Source organism: Ranitomeya variabilis, chromosome 6 (assembly GCF_051348905.1).
Source record: "Ranitomeya variabilis isolate aRanVar5 chromosome 6, aRanVar5.hap1, whole genome shotgun sequence".
Taxonomy (NCBI): Eukaryota; Metazoa; Chordata; class Amphibia; order Anura; family Dendrobatidae; genus Ranitomeya; species Ranitomeya variabilis.
Genome location: NC_135237.1, coordinates 549,122,489 through 549,142,465, shown reverse-complemented (window position 1 = coordinate 549,142,465; position 19,977 = coordinate 549,122,489). Strand labels below are relative to the sequence as shown.

At 39.9% G+C, this 19,977-nt stretch overlaps 1 protein-coding gene across 1 annotated transcript in view; it reads left to right on the top strand.

Moving 5' to 3' along the window:
- KCNQ3 (potassium voltage-gated channel subfamily Q member 3) overlaps window positions 1-19,977 on the top strand; it is a 262,622-nt gene that overhangs the window by 120,316 nt on the left and 122,329 nt on the right. The gene's annotated exons all lie outside the window — the stretch shown is intronic.

Sequence of the window (19,977 nt, the reverse complement as noted above, 5' to 3'; positions counted from 1 at the left end):
ATACAGTGCTCCAACAATGCCAATATATACTGCACGAATATTGTAATGCACAGCGCCCACAATGTACAGTGTAAATACTGACATACAGTGCTCCAACAATGCCAATATATACTGCACAAATAATGTAATGCACAGCGCCACACAATGCACAGTGTAAATACTAACGTACAGTGCTCCAACAATGCCAATATATACTGCACGAATAATGTAACGCGCAGCACCACACAATGCACAGTGTAAATACTAACATACAGTGCTCCAACAATGCCAATATATCCTGCACGAATAATGTAATGCACAGCTCCACACAATGCACAGTGTAAATACTAACATACAATGCTCCAACAATGCCAATATATACTGCACGAATAATGTAATGCACAGCGCCAGACAATGCACAGTGTAAATACTAACATATAGTGCTCCAATAATGCCAATATATACTGCACGAATAATGTAATGCGCAGCGCCACACAATGCATAGTGTAAATACTAACATACAATGCTCCAACAATGCCAATATATACTGCACGAATAATGTAATGCACAGCGCCACACAATGCACAGTGTAAATACTAACATACAGTGCTCCAACAATGCCAATATATACTGCACGAATAATGTAATGCACAGCGCCACACAATGCACAGTGTAAATACTAACATACAGTGCTCCAATAATGCCAATATATACTGCATGAATAATGTAATGCACAGTGCCACACAATGCACAGTGTAAATACTAACATACAGTGCTCCAACAATGCCAATATATACTGCACGAATAATGTAATGCACAGCGCCCACAATGCACAGTGTAAATACTAACATACAGTGCTCCAACAATGCCAATATATACTGCACGAATAATGTAATGCACAGCGCCACACAATGCACAGTGTAAATACTAACATATAGTGCTCCAATAATGCCAATATATACTGCACGAATAATGTAATGCACAGTCCCAACAATGCACAGTGTAAATACTAAAATACAGTGCTCCAACAATGCCAATATATACTGCACGAATAATGTAATGCACAGCGCCAGACAATGCACAGTGTAAATACTAACATATAGTGCTCCAATAATGTCAATATATACTGCACGAATAATGTAATGCGCAGCGCCCACAATGCACAGTGTAAATACTAACATACAGTGCTCCAACAATGCCAATATATACTGCACGAATAATGTAATGCACAGCGCCACACAATGCACAGTGTAAATAATAACATACAGTGCTCCAATAATGCCAATATATACTGCACAAAAATGTAATGCACAGCGCCCACAATGCACAGTGTAAATACTAACATACAGTGCTCCAATAATGCCAATATATACTGCACGAATAATGTAATGCGCAGCGCCACACAATGCACAGTGTAAATACTAACATACAGTGCTCCAACAATGCCAATATATACTGCACGAATATTGTAATGTGCAGCGCCACACAATGCACAGTGTAAATACTAACATACAATGCTCCAACAATGCCAATATATACTGCACGAATAATGTAATGCACAGCGCCAGACAATGCAGTGTAAATACTAACATACAGTGCTCCAACAATGCCAATATATACTGCACAAATTATGTAATGCACAACACCACACAATGCACCGTGTAAATACTAACATACAGTGCTCCAACAATGCCAATATATACTGCACGAATAATGTAATGCACAGCGCCCACAATGCACAGTGTAAATACTAACATACAGTGCTCCAACAATGCCAATATATACTGCACGAATAATGTAATGCACAGCGCCACACAATGCACAGCGTAAATAATAACATACAGTGCTCCAATAATGCCAATATATACTGCACAAAAATGTAATGCACAGCGCCCACAATGCACAGTGTAAATACTAACATACAGTGCTCCAATAATGCCAATATATACTGCACGAATAATGTAATGCACAGTGCCACTCAATGCACAGTGTAAATACTAACATATAGTGCTCCAACAATGCCAATATATACTGCACGAATATTGTAATGTGCAGCGCCACAAAATGCACAGTGTAAATACTAACATACAGTGCTCCAACAATGCCAATATATACTGCACAAATTATGTAATGCATAGCGCCACACAATGCACCGTATAAATACTAACATACAGTGCTCCAACAATGCCAATATATACTGCACGAATTATGTAATACACAGCGCCACACAATGCACAGTGTAAATACTAACATACAGTGCTCCAATAATGCCAATATATACTGCACGAATAATGTAATGCACAGCGCCCACAATGCACAGTGTAAATACTAACATACAGTGCTCCAATAATGCCAATATATACTGCACAAATAATGTAATGCACAGTGCCACTCAATGCACAGTGTAAATATTAACATATAGTGCTCCAACAATGCCAATATATACTGCACAAATATTGTAATGTGCAGCGCCACACAATGCACAGTGTAAATACTAACACACAGTGCTCCAACAATGCCAATATATACTGCACGAATAATGTAATGCACAGCGCCACACAATGCACAGTGTAAATACTAACATATAGTGCTCCAATAATGCCAATATATACTGCACGAATAATGTAATGCACAGTCCCAACAATGCGCAGTGTAAATACTAAAATACAGTGCTCCAATAATGCCAATGTATACTGCACGAATAATGTAATGCACAGCGCCCACAATGCACAGTGTAAATACTAACATATAGTGCTCCAACAATGCCAATATATACTGCACGAATAATGTAATGCACAGCGCCCACAATGCACAGTGTAAATACTAACATATAGTGCTCCAATAATGTCAATATATACTGCACGAATAATGTAATGCGCAGCGCCCACAATGCACAGTGTAAATACTAACATACAGTGCTCCAACAATGCCAATATATACTGCACGAATAATGTAATGCACAGCGCCACACAATGTACAGTGTAAATAATAACATACAGTGCTCCAATAATGCCAATATATACTGCACAAAAATGTAATGCACAGCGCCCACAATGCACAGTGTAAATACTAACATACAGTGCTCCAATAATGCCAATATATACTGCACGAATAATGTAATGCGCAGCGCCACACAATGCACAGTGTAAATACTAACATACAGTGCTCCAACAATGCCAATATATACTGCACGAATAATGTAATGCACAGCTCCACACAATGCACAGTGTAAATACTAACATACAATGCTCCAACAATGCCAATATATACTGCACGAATAATGTAATGCACAGCGCCAGACAATGCACAGTGTAAATACTAACATACAGTGCTCCAACAATGCCAATATATACTGCACAAATTATGTAATGCACAACGCCACACAATGCACCGTGTAAATACTAACATACAGTGCTCCAACAATGCCAATATATACTGCACAAATTATGTAATGCACAACGCCACACAATGCACAGTGTAAATACTAACATACAATGCTCCAACAATGCCAATATATACTGCACGAATAATGTAATGCACAGCGCCAGACAATGCACAGTGTAAATACTAACATACAGTGCTCCAACAATGCCAATATATACTGCACAAATTATGTAATGCACAACGCCACACAATGCACCGTGTAAATACTAACATACAGTGCTCCAACAATGCCAATATATACTGCACAAATTATGTAATGCACAACGCCACACAATGCACAGTGTAAATACTAACATACAATGCTCCAACAATGCCAATATATACTGCACGAATAATGTAATGCACAGCGCCCACAATGCACAGTGTAAATACTAACATACAGTGCTCCAACAATGCCAATATATACTGCACGAATAATGTAATGCACAGCGCCACACAATGCACAGTGTAAATAATAACATACAGTGCTCCAATAATGCCAATATATACTGCACAAAAATGTAATGCACAGCGCCCACAATGCACAGTGTAAATACTAACATACAGTGCTCCAATAATGCCAATATATACTGCACGAATAATGTAATGCACAGTGCCACTCAATGCACAGTGTAAATACTAACATATAGTGCTCCAACAATGCCAATATATACTGCACGAATATTGTAATGTGCAGCGCCACAAAATGCACCGTATAAATACTAACATACAGTGCTCCAACAATGCCAATATATACTGCACGAATTATGTAATACACAGCGCCACACAATGCACAGTGTAAATACTAACACACAGTGCTCCAACAATGCCAATATATACTGCACAAATTATGTAATGCACAGCGCCACACAATGCACAGTGTAAATACTAACATACAGTGCTCCAACAATGCTAATATATACTGCATGAATAATGTAATGCACAGCGCCACACAATGCACAGTGTAAATACTAACATACAGTGCTACAATAATGTCAGTATATACTGCACAAATTATGTAATGCACAGCGCCACACAATGCACAGTGTAAATACCGCTATACTCTGTATTGCATAAATACCCTAACCAATTACGGATACAGCCAATTTCCTTTTTGCAGTCTAGATTTCTTTTCCTCCTCTTCTTCCAAGACCCATAACCTTTTAACTCTTTAATTTACATAACTGTTTGTGGACGAGTTGTAGTTTTGAATGTCACCATTAATTTTATCGTATAATGTGCTTAAAACGGGAAAAAAATCCAAGTGAGGTGAAATGGAGAAAAAAAAACCCCATACAAAATACAATTCCCCATTGTGGTCATTAATAGGGAGTTAACTGGATTGTGTGAGGAAGTGCATTCCAGAGAACTGGTGCAGCACGGGAAAAGTGTTTGGAATTTACAGTGAAAATCATGGTCTGCTGTGCTTTCAGGGGTTCACAGCACTGATTGGAGTGCACTGTCAGCCCTCGATCCTGGCCAGTTTAGGTGCCACTGTGCTCCTTCGATGTTCCTTCAGACGCTCTGGACCTAAGACTGCCTCTGCTTACAGCATCAGAGAGCGCACATTTTAGGTCAGGGGTGATAAATCTCGCAGGTCCGAACTGTCATTCAAGCTAGGAGGCAGAGGAGCGGTGCACTCGTGGTAACTGATGTTGAGAAAACCACTTTAATTTACTTGTAGCGTGATTTGCCGATCTGTGCTCCCTGCTGCATACACGGTGCACCGCCATCCATCCTGCTGCAAATAAATTATGTATTTATTTGGAAACGTAATGATGACATTACAGAAAACCACCGCGCGTTTTATGTTCTTATGAAATAATTGACTGTGATAAGCAGGATGATGGTCTTGTTCTGCTGTATAATTGATCCTGATGTATTAAATAAGTACTGAGTAAACGTCCAATTTTAAGGAATTATTTAACCCTTTCCCACTCTATTACTTAAGGGGGTGAAGGTGTCGAGTGTGTGTGTGATCGCCGGCGGGAAGGTGGATGCAATTCTCAGCTGGGCTAATTGCTGCGGTCCATGACTATTGGAGGCTGCGGCGCTGACTTATTTTTTACATGGTCACATGTCTGACCTGACAGCACAGGAAGATCAGTGATGGGGGGATATGTGTCAGTTGCCACCAGTACGGTTGAGCAAAAGATGTGCAGGACCATGGTCCAGTTGCCACGTTGATAGTTGGTGACCGCCGGTCCAGAACACCAAGAATATCCCCACCCTCACTAGGTCATTATGTTGCGGCAAGACAAACACATGACATGGTAGGGGACTACCAATCAGAAAAGGTGTTGAGAATGCCACGGTGGTCCAGTGGCTACAAAGTACCGTCATGGCTGCTAGACCAGGGTGCGGCAAATCTTTTTGCTCAACTCTAGTGGACAGTGATTGACTGCAGCGATCACGACTGTCCAGATGGAGCTGAAACCAGAGAGGGGGACACGTTGTTTCATGGAACCGCCATACTTTTCAGTGTCTTACATTAAGTAAAGCTTTTGCGTTGCTACAGTTAATCCACTACATGAAAGCAACCTGCCTTCCTTACACTTTTGACCCATGGCTGTCCCGCTTTGGCTGTCGTAACTTTACAGAATTGAAATTTCTATATCCCACAGCGTGCAAAGAAGAAGAAGACGATTATGACCTTCTGGAAAGGGCACAATGGTTTTTGCTTGGAGCGTATCTCTGTTCTACATTTCCCCTTTGAATGTGACCTATGTACCAAAATAAATATATAAACCGCACTGCACTATATAAAGCCTGTCCCAAGATGGCCGAACTTCGCACTTATCGCTCGGATATAAGCTTGATGGATCTGACAGGTAATGGATGGGAAAAAGTCCAGAACTCAGATCAGAGAATCCTTGAAGATTATAGTGATGAAACCTGTCCAAGAATGAGAGTATACATGACTCCGAAGAAGAGTTTTGTACCTTTTCAAGGGAAATATTGTCCTTATGCCAACTAACTGGATTCATATCCTTCTTACGTCTTAGTTTTGGTCTTTCCGCTCATTACGGAAGAATTTTTAGTTGACTTTGTGTTGATCTTTCAATTGTTGAAACTTCTCATTTTGGCTCCTGCCTCAGTATCTCCACTAGGATTAAAATCAGGAAGGACTCATCACCTAGGACATTCATATGTAAGATTAAGGATGATGAAGGTCATGGGGCAGAAAGCTTGGGGAGCGACCAAGACCTTATCTGTGCCCCTCTCATCTGATTAGCTATTAGGGAACACCACTAACTTGACAGGAGAGAATCCCAGTTGATACCCATGTAAATTGTGGCTCCTCGGGACATAACTAGGAAAGGTTGAGCCAACGGTAAAATTCGACTTTCCCCCACTTTGTTATATAACAATTGTAGTTTGGATGGGGTGAAGCTATGGCTCGCAGTTTGATCTAATACTAGGGACAGTATGCTGGATGTTCTTATTTTATGAACTGTTCAAGCTGCAATTTTTGCAACTGGATTGGAAAATTTGATCTGATTAAGAAGTGTGGATGATGGAAACCTCCTAAATTGGTGAAGCCTATGGGCATCACATCATCACCACCACAAGTTATCTTTCTTGGAGTTTCAGTTGGTGGAGGCTATGGACATCACATCACCACCATTATATGTGACTCTTCTTAGATCACTACCACCATAAGATATTATTGTACAATCAGTGGAGGTAATGGGTATCTCATCACCATCATTCTATGAGTCTGTTCTTAGACCACCACCACTATATGTAACTGTTCTTAAATCATCATCACCATATGTTTCTGTTCTTGAATCTCCACCACCATATATTACTCATCTTGGATTTTCAGCTGGTGGAGGTAACGGGGAACTCATAACCACCACTATGTGTGTCTGTTCTTAGATCACCACCACATCTGACTGTTTTAAGATCACCACCACCCTATGTTACTATTCTTGGATGTTCAGTTGGTGGAGGTTACGGGTAACTCATTACTACCACTATATTTCACTGTTCTTGGATCACCACCACCATATGTTACTATTCTTGGATTTTCAGTTAGTAGAGGTTACGGATATCTCATCGCCACCACTATATGTCACAGTTCTTGGATCTCCACCACTATATGTTACTGTTCTTAGATCACCACCACCATATGTGACCATTCTTAGATCACCACCACCATATGTGACTGTTCTTCGATCACTACCATATGTTACTATTCTTAGATCTCTTAGATCACCACCACCATATGTGACAGTTCTTAGATCAGCACCACCATATGTGACTGTTCTTGGATCTCCACCACCATATGTGACTGTTCTTAGATCACCACCACCATATGTGACTGTTCTTTGATCACAACCACATGTGACTGTGACTGTTCTTAGATCACCACCACCATATGTGACTATTTTTGGATCTCCACCACCATATGTGACTGTTCTTAGATCACCACCACCATATGTGACTGTTCTTAGATCACTACCACCATATGTGACTATTTTTGGATCTCCACCACCATATGTGACTGTTCTTAGATCACCACCACCATATGTGACTGTTCTTAGATCACCACCACCATTTGTGACTGTTCTTAGATCACCACCACCATATGTGACTATTCTTGGATCTCCACCACCATATGTGACTGTTCTTGGATCTCCACCACATGTGACTGTTCTTAGATCACCACCACCATATGTGACTGTTCTTAGATCACCAGCACCATATGTGACTGTTCTTAGATCACCACCACCATATGTGACTGTTCTTAGATTACCACCACATGTGACTGTTCTTAGATCACCACGACCATATGTGACAGTTCTTAGATCAGCACCACCACATGTGACTGTTCTTGGATCTCCACCACCACATGTGACTGTTCTTAGATCACCACCACCATATGTGACTATTTTTGGATCTCCACCACCATATGTGACAGTTCTTAGATCAGCACCACCATATGTGACTGTTCTTGGATCTCCACCACCATATATGACAGTTCTTAGATCAGCACTACCATATGTGACTGTTCTTAGATCACCACCACCATATGTGACTGTTCTTAGATTACCACCACATGTGACTGGTCTTAGATCACCACCACCATATGTGACTATTTTTGGATCTCCACCACCATATGTGACAGTTCTTAGATCAGCACCACCATATGTGACTGTTCTTAGATCTCCACCACCATATGTGACTGTTCTTAGATCACCACCACCATATGTGACTGTTCTTAGACTACCACCACATGTGACTGTTCTTGGATCACCACCATCATATGTGACTATTTTTGGATCTCCACCACCATATGTGACTGTTCTTAGATCACCACCACCATATGTGACTGTTCTTAGATCAACACCACCATATGTGAGAGTTCTTAGATTACCACCACCATATGTGACATCTCTTAGCTCAGCACCGCCATATGTAACTGTTCTTGGATCTCAATCACCAAATGCTACTATTATTGGATTTTCACTTGGTGGAAATTACGGGCATCACATTACCACCGCTATATGTTACCACCACTATACAGTACAGACCAAAAGTTTGGACACACCTTCTCATTTAAAGATTTTTCTGTATTTTCATGACTATGAAAATTGTAAATTCACACTGAAGGCACCAAAACTATGAATTAACACATGTGGAATTATTTACTTAACAAAAAAGTGTGAAACAACTGAAAATATGTCTTATATTCTAGGTTCTTCAAAGTAGCCACCTTTTGCTTTGATGACTACTTTGCACACTCTTGGCATTCTCTTGATGAGCTTCAAGAGGTAGTCACCAGAAATGGTCTTCCAACAATCTTGAAGGAGTTCCCAGAGATGCTTAGCACTTGTTGGACCTTTTGCCTCCACTCTGCGGTCCAGCTCACCCCAAACCATCTCGATTGGGTTCAGGTCTGGTGACTCTGGAGGCCAGGTCATCAGGCGTAGCACCCCATCACTCTCTTTCTTGGTCAAATAGCCCTTACACAGCCTGGAAGTGTGTCTGGGGTCATTGTCCTGTTGAAAAATAAATGATGGTCCAACTAAACGCAAACTGGATGGAATAGCATGCCGCTGCAAGATGCTGTGGTAGCCATGCTGGTTCAGTATGCCTTCAATTTTGAAAAAATCCCCAACAGTGTCACCAGCAAAGCCCCCCCACACCATCACACCTCCTCCTCCATGCTTCACGGTGGGAACCAGGCATGTAGAGTCCATACGTTCACTTTTTCTGCGTCGCACAAAGATACGGTGGTTGGAACTAAAGATCTCAAATTTGGACTCGTCAGACCAAAGCACAGATTTCCACTGGTCTAATGTCCATTCCTTGTGTTCTTAATCTTTAGCCCAAACAAGTCTCTTCTGCTTGTTGCCTGTCCTTAGCAGTGGTTTCCTAGCAGCTATTTTACCATGAAGGCCTGCTGCACAAAGTCTCCTCTTAACAGTTGTTGTAGAGATGTGTCTGCTGCTAGAACTCTGTGTGGCATTGACCTGGTCTCTAATCTGAGCTGCTGTTAACCTGCGATTTCTGAGGCTGGTGACTCGGATAAACTTATCCTCAGAATCAGAGGTGACTCTTGGTCTTCCTTTCCTGGGGCGGTCCTCATGTGAGCCAGTTTCTTTGTAGCGCTTGATGGTTTTTGCAACTGCACTTGGGGACACTTTCAAAGTTTTCCCAATTTTTCGGACTGACTGACCTTCATTTCTTAAAGTAATGATGGCCACTCATTTTTCTTTACTTAGCTGCTTTTTTCTGGCCATAATACAAATTCTAACAGTCTATTCAGTAGGACTATCAGCTGTGTATCCACCAGACTTCTGCTCAACACAACTGATGGTCCCAACCCCATTTATAAGGCAAGGAATCCCACTTATTAAACCTGACAGGGCACACCTGTGAAGTGAAAATCATTTCTGGTGATTACCTCTTGAAGCTCATCAAGAGAATGCCAAGAGTGTGCAAAGCAGTCATCAAAGCAAAAGGTGGCTACTTTTTTGTTAAGTATATAATTCCACGTGTGTTAATTCATAGTTTTGATGCCTTCAGTGTGAATGTACAATTTTCATAGTCATGAAAATACAGAAAAATCTTTAAATGAGAAGGTGTGTCCAAACTTTTGGTCTGTACTGTATGTGACTGTCCTTGGATCACCACCACCATATGTTACTATTCTTTGATTTTCAGTTGGTTGAGGCTATGGGTAACTCATCACCACCACTATGTGTGACTGTTCTTTGATCACCACGATATGTTACCATTCTTGGATTTTCAGTTAGCAAAGGTAACGGGAAACTCATTACCACCACTATATGTTACTTTTCTTAGATCACCACCATCATATGTTACTGCTCTTGGAGCATCACATCATATGTTATCATTCTTGGATTTTTAGCTGGTGGAATCTAGTATCACATCACTACCACTCCTATATGTTACTGTTCTTGGTTCTTTCTGTAGATTAACGAGACTTGTCCAGAAAGTTCCACTTCTGAGATAAGGAAATTGGATTGTAAACTGGATCGGAGTCAGTTACTAATATGAGTAAGAGCAATCCATGGCTGACGTTAACTAAATCTAAAAAGACCTTCTTGACTTGGGTTTGTTCTTTGGAGATGTCTACAAACCTTTCAGCTAAGTTTATGCCACTCGGTACTAAGTTTGGCTGGCCGATTACTTTTTAGAAGGTTCACTACTTTCTCAAGTCTTCTTCTTTTGGCTCAATGGAATCCCAGAACCTTAGAAATTGCTATATGACTAAGTCGGACTTATTTACTGCTGAGCTGCAAAAACTGGACACAACCTATGTATATGTGTGGTGCTCATGTAGGAGGAAAGCAAATGTGTTTTTGTAATTCTATACAGTCTCTTTAAGTGTATGGGGGGTACTTACTTTTTATTAATAGTATGAACAACAGTAACCCATCCAGTGTGACATATGTGGAATTACAGAGGGCAGCTGAAAGGAGGTAAATATTTTTTTTCACAGCTTTATAGATACAACATTGAAACTTATGTTTTTCACTTGATATAAAAGCGTCTAAAACTTGAACCTTTACGAAAAGTTTTTGCTGCAGCTATGACAACCTGGACTGTGCCGCCAGGCGGTTTTATAATCGGGGTAATGGTAAAAGTGTGTGGGAGTGAAGCCTGCAAAATACTGATGTTTTACCATGTCAATGGCCAATAATGAATATAAAAAGACATCTGAGCTCTTCAAACTGTGCAAAGCTGTGCCCCCCGAGCGATATTATCAAAAAATCAAATCAAATGAGATCAAATAAGCATATAAAAAAAATCGATACGATTTTCATCCAGAAAAGTGACATGACTTTTTTTTTTATCACTTGCCATTAATCTTTTAGAGGACAATTTACAGTGTCCAATGCTACAGAACTAATAAGATGCTGTACTTCTTTTTTTTCTCACACCCCTCCAAATTCGGAGGGAATTAACCGCATTCTGCGATTTTTTTCCACAAATGGAAAAATCGGTCATCAGCTATGCCCTATTGGATAACTTTGATCCAAGTGCTATCCGACAAAAAATCAGACAGCACCAGACCGATTTATACAGTGGTGTGAGTGAGCCCTTAATCTGTCGCTGCTTCTTTTTTTGTGATCTGAGCTTCTTTGCCTCCATTAAAGGAAAAAATACATTTTGATAAAGAAAAAAAAGTTAATTTAAGTTAAGATTTGAACATTTTTTTAAAAGATACCGTACATATATATATATATATATATACTTTCTTTTAATTATTCTCTACCAATTTTGAGCTGTGTGTTCTGCATTTATAACAGAAAGTATAAGGTTTTGCTGCCATAATTTAACGTTTTGCATGAAAGGAGAAATTAGCCTATAATACTGCTCCTATGTACAAGAATATAACTACTATAATACTGCCCCCTATGTACAAGTATATAACTACTATAATACTGCCCCTATGTACAAGAATATAACTACTATAATACTGCCCCCTATGTACAAGTATATAACTACTATAATACTGCTCCTATGTACAAGAATATAACTACTATAATACTGCCCCCTATGTACAAGTATATAACTACTATAATACTGCTCCTATGTACAAGAATATAACTACTATAATACTGCCCCCTATGTACAGGAATATAACTACTATAATACTGTCCCCTATGTACAAGAATATAACTACTATAATACTGCTCCTATGTACAAGAATATAACTACTATAATACTGCTCCTATGTACAAGAATATAACTACTATAATACTGCTCCCATGTACAAGAATATAACTACTATAATACTGCTCCTATGTACAAGAATATAACTACTATAATACTGCTCCTATGTACAAGAATATAACTACTATAATACTGCTCCTATGTACAAGAATATAACTACTATAATACTGCTCCTATGTACAAGAATATAACTACTATAATACTGCTCCTATGTACAAGAATATAACTACTATAATACTGCTCCCATGTACAAGAATATAACTACTATAATACTGCTCCTATGTACAAGAATATAACTACTATAATACTGCCCCTATGTACAAGAATATAACTACTATAATACTGCTCCTATGTACAAGAATATAACTACTATAATACTGCTCCTATGTACAAGAATATAACTATTATAATACTGCTCCTATGTACAAGAATATAACTACTATAATACTGCCCCTATGTACAAGAATATAACTACTATAATACTGCTCCTATGTACAAGAATATAACTACTATAATACTGCCCCCTATGTACAAGTATATAACTACTATAATACTGCCCCTATGTACAAGAATATAACTACTATAATACTGCCCCTATGTACAAGAATATAACTACTATAATACTGTCCCCTATGTACAAGAATATAACTACTATAATACTGCTCCTATGTACAAGAATATAACTACTATAATACTGCTCCTATGTACAAGAATATAACTACTATAATACTGCTCCCATGTACAAGAATATAACTACTATAATACTGCTCCTATGTACAAGAATATAACTACTATAATACTGCTCCTATGTACAAGAATATAACTACTATAATACTGCTCCTATGTACAAGAATATAACTACTATAATACTGCTCCTATGTACAAGAATATAACTACTATAATACTGCTCCTATGTACAAGAATATAACTACTATAATACTGCTCCCATGTACAAGAATATAACTACTATAATACTGCTCCTATGTACAAGAATATAACTACTATAATACTGCCCCTATGTACAAGAATATAACTACTATAATACTGCTCCTATGTACAAGAATATAACTACTATAATACTGCTCCTATGTACAAGAATATAACTATTATAATACTGCTCCTATGTACAAGAATATAACTACTATAATACTGCCCCTATGTACAAGAATATAACTACTATAATACTGCTCCTATGTACAAGAATATAACTACTATAATACTGCCCCTATGTACAAGAATATAACTACTATAATACTGCCCCTATGTACAAGAATATAACTACTATAATACTGCCCCTATGTACAAGAATATAACTACTATAATACTGCCCCTATGTACAAGAATATAACTACTATAATACTGCCCCTATGTACAAGAATATAACTACTATAATACTGCTCCTATGTACAAGAATATAACTACTATAATACTGCTCCTATGTACAAGAATATAACTACTATAATACTGAGGAAAAGCAGAAGTCCAGCGTGGGTGATGTCCATAAAAAATACCTTTTATTCCATTTTTGTTAAAAAGCACATAAATCCAAAGTCCATCTTCATATCCATAGACACAAAAACGGGTGATTCATACCACATCATACCATATCACAATGAGTAAGGCGGCACGACCGTTGAAACGCGTTTGATTTTAATGCACTTTAAGCCTGTGACTGTCACTGGTATGAATCACCCGTTTTTGTGTCTATGGATATGAAGATGGACTTTGGATTTATGTGCTTTTTAACAAAAATGGAATAAAAGGTATTTTTTATGGACATCACCCACGCTGGACTTCTGCTTTTCCTTCGTACTACTTGCAGCACTGCATGATCCGTGCGCTGGGACTGAGAGGAGGTGAGCTGATCTTCGTTGCTTTTTCTTTACTATAATACTGCTCCTATGTACAAGAATATAACTACTATAATACTGCCCCCTATATACAAGAATATAACTACTATAATTCTGCCCCCTATGTCTAATAATATAACTACTTTAATACTGCCCCATTGTACAAGAATATAACTACTATAATACTGCTCCTGTGTACAAGAATATAACTACTTTAATACTGCCCCTATGTACAATAATATAACTACTATAATACTGCCCCCTATGAACAAGAATATAACTATAATACTGCTCCTATGTACAATAAATATAACTATTATTATTATTATTATTATTATTATTTATTTATATAGCACCATTGGTTCCATGGTGCTGTACATGAGAAGGGGTTACATACAAGTTACAGATATCACTTACAGTAAACAAACTAACAATGACGGACTGATACAGAGGGGCGAGGACCCTGCCCTTGCGGACTTACATTCTACAGGATTATGGGGAAGGAGACAAACTACTATAATACTGCTCCTATGTACAAGAATATAACTACTATAACACTGTCTCCTATGTACAAGAATAACTACTATAATACTGCTCCTATGTACAAGAATATAACTACTATAATACTGCCCCTATGTACAAGAATATAACTACTATAATACTGCTCTTATGTACAAGAATATAACTACTATAATAGTGCCCCCTATGTACAAGAATATAACTACTATAATACTGCTCCTATGTACAAGAATATAACTACTATAATTCTGCCCCCTATGTGTAATAATATAACTACTTTAATACTGCCCCTATGTACAAGAATATAACTACTATAATACTGCTCCTGTGTACCAGAATATAACTACTATAATACTGCTCCTATGTACAAGAATATAACTACTATAATACTGCTCCTATGTACAAGAATATAACTACTATAATACTGCTCCTATGTACAAGAATATAACTACTATAATACTGCCCCTATGTACAAGACTATAACTACTATAATATTGCTCCTATGTACAAGAATATAACTACTATAATTCTGCTCCCTATGTACAAGAATATAACTACTATAATACTGCCCCTATGTACAAGAATATAACTACTATAATACTGCTCCTATGTACAAGAATATAACTACTATAATACTGCCCCCTATGTACAAGAATATAACTACTATAATACTGCTCTTATGTACAAGAATATAACTACTATAATACTGCTCCTATGTACAAGAATATAACTACTATAATACTGCCGCTATGTACAAGAATATAACTACTATAATACTGCCCCTATGAACAATGAATGAATATAACTACTATAAGGCTAGTTTCACATTTGCGTTTAAAAACGCAGCGTTTAAAAAAAAACGCAGGTGGTGAAAAAACGCATGTAAACGCGTGCAAACACTGCGTTTTTTAGACGCATGCGTTTTTGCATGCGTTAAAAAAATGCGGCGTTTTGACGCGTTTACATGCGTTTTTTCATGCGTTTGCGATTTTGAAACGCATGCTGAGAAGTGTGTGACAGCTGCCAATCATCAAAATCAACTAGAAAACCCACTATAAATAGAAATAGCTAGGGTTAGGGTTAGGGATAGGGTTAGGGTTAGGATCCCTAGGGTTAGGGTTAGGGTTAGGGGTAGGGTTAGGGTTTGGATCCCTAGGGTTAGGGTTAGGGGTAGCTTTTTATTGAAAGAATGTCCTGGTCACCAGGTCACTGATAAGCCACCCCCCACCATCAAGGTGATAAAGGGATCCAAACCCTATCCCTAACCCTAGGGATCCAAACCCTAACCCTAACCCTACCCCTAACCCTAACCCTAGGGATCCAAACCCTAACCCTACCCCTAACCCTAGGGATCCAAACCCTAACCCTAACCCTACCCCTAACCCTAACCCTAGGGATCCAAACCCTAACCCTAACCCTACCCCTAACCCTAACCCTAGGGATCCAAACCCTAACCCTACCCCTAACCCTAGGGATCCAAACCCTAACCCTAACCCTACCCCTAACCCTAACCCTAGGGATCCATAGGGATTGGCTATTATGTTGACCTGGTGACCAGGACATTCTTCTAATAAAAAGCTTTGTTAAATGTGGACACCCCAATATATACGGTATTGCTATAGAGTACTAAAAATATAAACTCGTAGAGTATTCACTGTCATATTGTTAGGGTTAGGGTTAGGGGTAGGGAAAGGGTTAGGGGTAGGGTTAGGGTTAGGGGTAGGGTTAGGGTTAGGGTTTGGATCCTTAGGGTTAGGGTTAGGGGTAGGGTTAGGGTTAGGATCCCTTTATCACGTTGATGGTGGGGGGTGGCTTATCAGGGTGTATTCTTGTTTTTTTCTATAAAAACGCATGCGTTTTTAACGCAAGCAAACGCATGTGCTTAAAAACGCATGTGTTTACATAGACAGCAATACTATGCGGCAAAAAAACACCTCTAGAAATTACTACATGTTGCATTTCCGCAAAAAAACGCAAGCATAGAAAAAACGCATGCGTCGTCAAACGTGGCAAAACGCATGCGAAAAAACGCATGCGTTTTTAATGTTAAACATAGGGAAAAAAACGCATGCGTTTTTCCCGCAAAAAACGCAAATGTGAAACCAGCCTAATACTGCCCCCTATGTATAAGAATATAACTTCTGCCCTTTATGAACTTATGTACATTTAGTGCAGACAGATTTTTAGATTCCTGCAGACAGCAGTGACAGCTGTAGTCCTATCTGCCTGTTTACACTCACACGGTTATATTTTTGTATACCACTTGGCGACACATGATAGCTTCTTTGATAACGTGTTGTATCAGAGTAAAAATTTAATTTCCTTTTCACGACAGCAGGAGAATAGGTGTTAGGTTAATGTCTCCATGTTCTCTTGTGCCTTGCTGGCTTAATTGGAGAAATAACTAACAAACCTTGACAAGTCTCCCAAAAGACTAGGCAGGGTGACATTCTGCGATAAGAGAGGTGCCGGTTCACTAATAGGCGGTATTCAGCCTAAATGAGGATGAGTTAATGAGCCGAGTCCTGCTTGGAAATTGTAAATTAATTGGACTGTCTATCGTCTATCTGTTCATCTCATATCTGTGTAACAATCTGTGAATTTTTACACTTGGAGAGAAAGTTTGTATATTTGACATTTGACGGGGCATTCTGCATTTTACATGGACTTAGCATCAAATGAATATGTTTGCTTTAAATTAGTGTAGGGTACTATGTAAAGGGTGAAAAAAAATTGTTTTAATTTTAATGCAAAATTTTAAAATAGATGACTGGGATTAGGGAAGGTTTTTAAGACACAATCCTGTTTCAAGACGTAAAATCTTTGAAAAAAAATCCTGCTAGGGTAGTTCATCTTTTTTTATTTTCTCCCAGAAGTTGACAACCACTTTCAGGGGGTTGTTCATCACTTTTCATCAATCACCCTGTGATTTAAAGCTTAAAAAAAGAACATTTTTATAAATACATTTATTTTTCTTGACCCGTTTCCACTGTGCAGATACAGTCATGTGATCCTGACCGTCAGCTTTGCCCTGGTTTCTAATTCCCTCTGATGGTTTCTCCTTCTCCAGCCTCGCATGAGACATGACATTGGTATTGTCGAGACCCTGGGTATACCGGGTGAGCGCCTCTCACCACATGACCCACCCCTTGATCACCTCTCTTTTCCTCCGTTACCCCTCCACACTCCCATTCACACAAAAAACACGTGACAAGAATTATCTTTGGAATAATTTGGCCACAGCAGCCTTTTATTTAACACATAAAATAAATAACAACAATGTAAATATTACTCTTGTACTAGGAGGAGTCCTTGAAGCTACAAAGGATCTGGCGAATATCCAAAAACATAACCGTGAACATAACCATAAACACATAGTTACTCCCAGCCGTTACCACTCTGGCTCGGGAGCACCAATAAACCCAAAGGTTTAACTGTTCACCAAAACTTCACGGGGATTCGGCCACCCCGGCCGAAAGTCCCCACCACAATTCACCAGATCCAACACCTGTTAAACTCCGAAAACAGGGGACCCATATACCGATGGATCCCCAGAACCAATTTACACCAACTCCAAGGACTCCCCCCAGCCGCCACCACGAGGGCCGATGACCACCTCAAAGGCCCGAGACCCCCCCAGACCGAAAAGCCATGGCCCTTTCAATCCCTTCTTGCAGGCCCAAAGCCCACAGATCACTACCCACCGCATTTAAATGCACACCGTCCCCCAACCAAAAACTCCCTTCAGCCTTCTCTAATTCAAAATGGCGCACCGCCACGCCCCCGTTCCGTGACACAAACGCTGACACAGCCCTGTTCACCTTCACCCTGGCCTTGTTAATTTTAACACAAGATCGCATATTCCGCCAACGAGAACGTGGCACAATTTCCGACCAAACAACAGTAAGGCCAGGATACAACACCCACAACCGCAACAAATCCTGCTTGATGTCCCTCACCAATTCCCTGAAAGGTCGTACTCCAAGGTCGTTTCCCCCGGCGTGCAACACCAAAATATCCGGTGCCCTGTCCAAACTCACGCTGTTGTGCACTTCTTTCAAAACTCCGTTCCAGAGCATACCCCGGAAACCCAACCACCGGACCACAGCCACCGCTCGCTCGAAACCCAGTTGTCTCCCCTCTCTCCGTACGTCCGCACGCAAGGCTCCCCAGTGAACGAACGAGTGACCAAAGATCCACACCAATACCGGCGGAGACCCTGAAACAACAAAAAACAACACTAAACAAAACAGAAAGGCAAGCAAATACCCCTAAACCACGAGGCATAACTATTCTGCGGTCACCCACTGAGGCCTAACATAACTACGATACCGAATGGACCGCCACCGTCCAATTCGACGAATGTCCTCACTACCCAAACCACCCAAAGCGGCCTCAGTTGCCGCCCCGATACGAAAAGAGTGAGGAGCAAAGCATGAACTGTCCAGCCCCAACAATCGCACCGCCTTCCTGAAAATCACCGTAAATTGATATCTGGACAGAAACGTACCATCCGCATGACACAATAAAGCACCTTCCCCCATCGGCCGCAGCCTACAAAAATTAGCTAAACAACTCACTGGACACATAACCGAACTCGCAACCTTCCCCAATACCACTTGCTGACCCCGACCTTCCTGATCCGTTTTAGACCTTCGCAACCAAAATTCCACCCTCCCAGGAGACAATAACACATCCTTCGCTAGAATGCCCCCCGATACATGTTTACTGGGAGACACCAGCTCCCCAAGTCTAAGCGCCCCGAAAAATGCCAACGAAAATGCCAACCTGAAAAGACTGCATTCAAACTCCGACGAACACACCGAAGGCAAAATCTCCCCCAATCGCTCCAACAGGGCAAACGAAACCGGGCGTCTAGAGTCCACCTGACCTTGCCGCCTCCGAAAACCTTTTACCGCCTGCCTGACCAAAAAGACCTTGGACAGATCTCGTTGCCCCCTTAATTTAAAACCAAAGGCTAGCGCCGCCA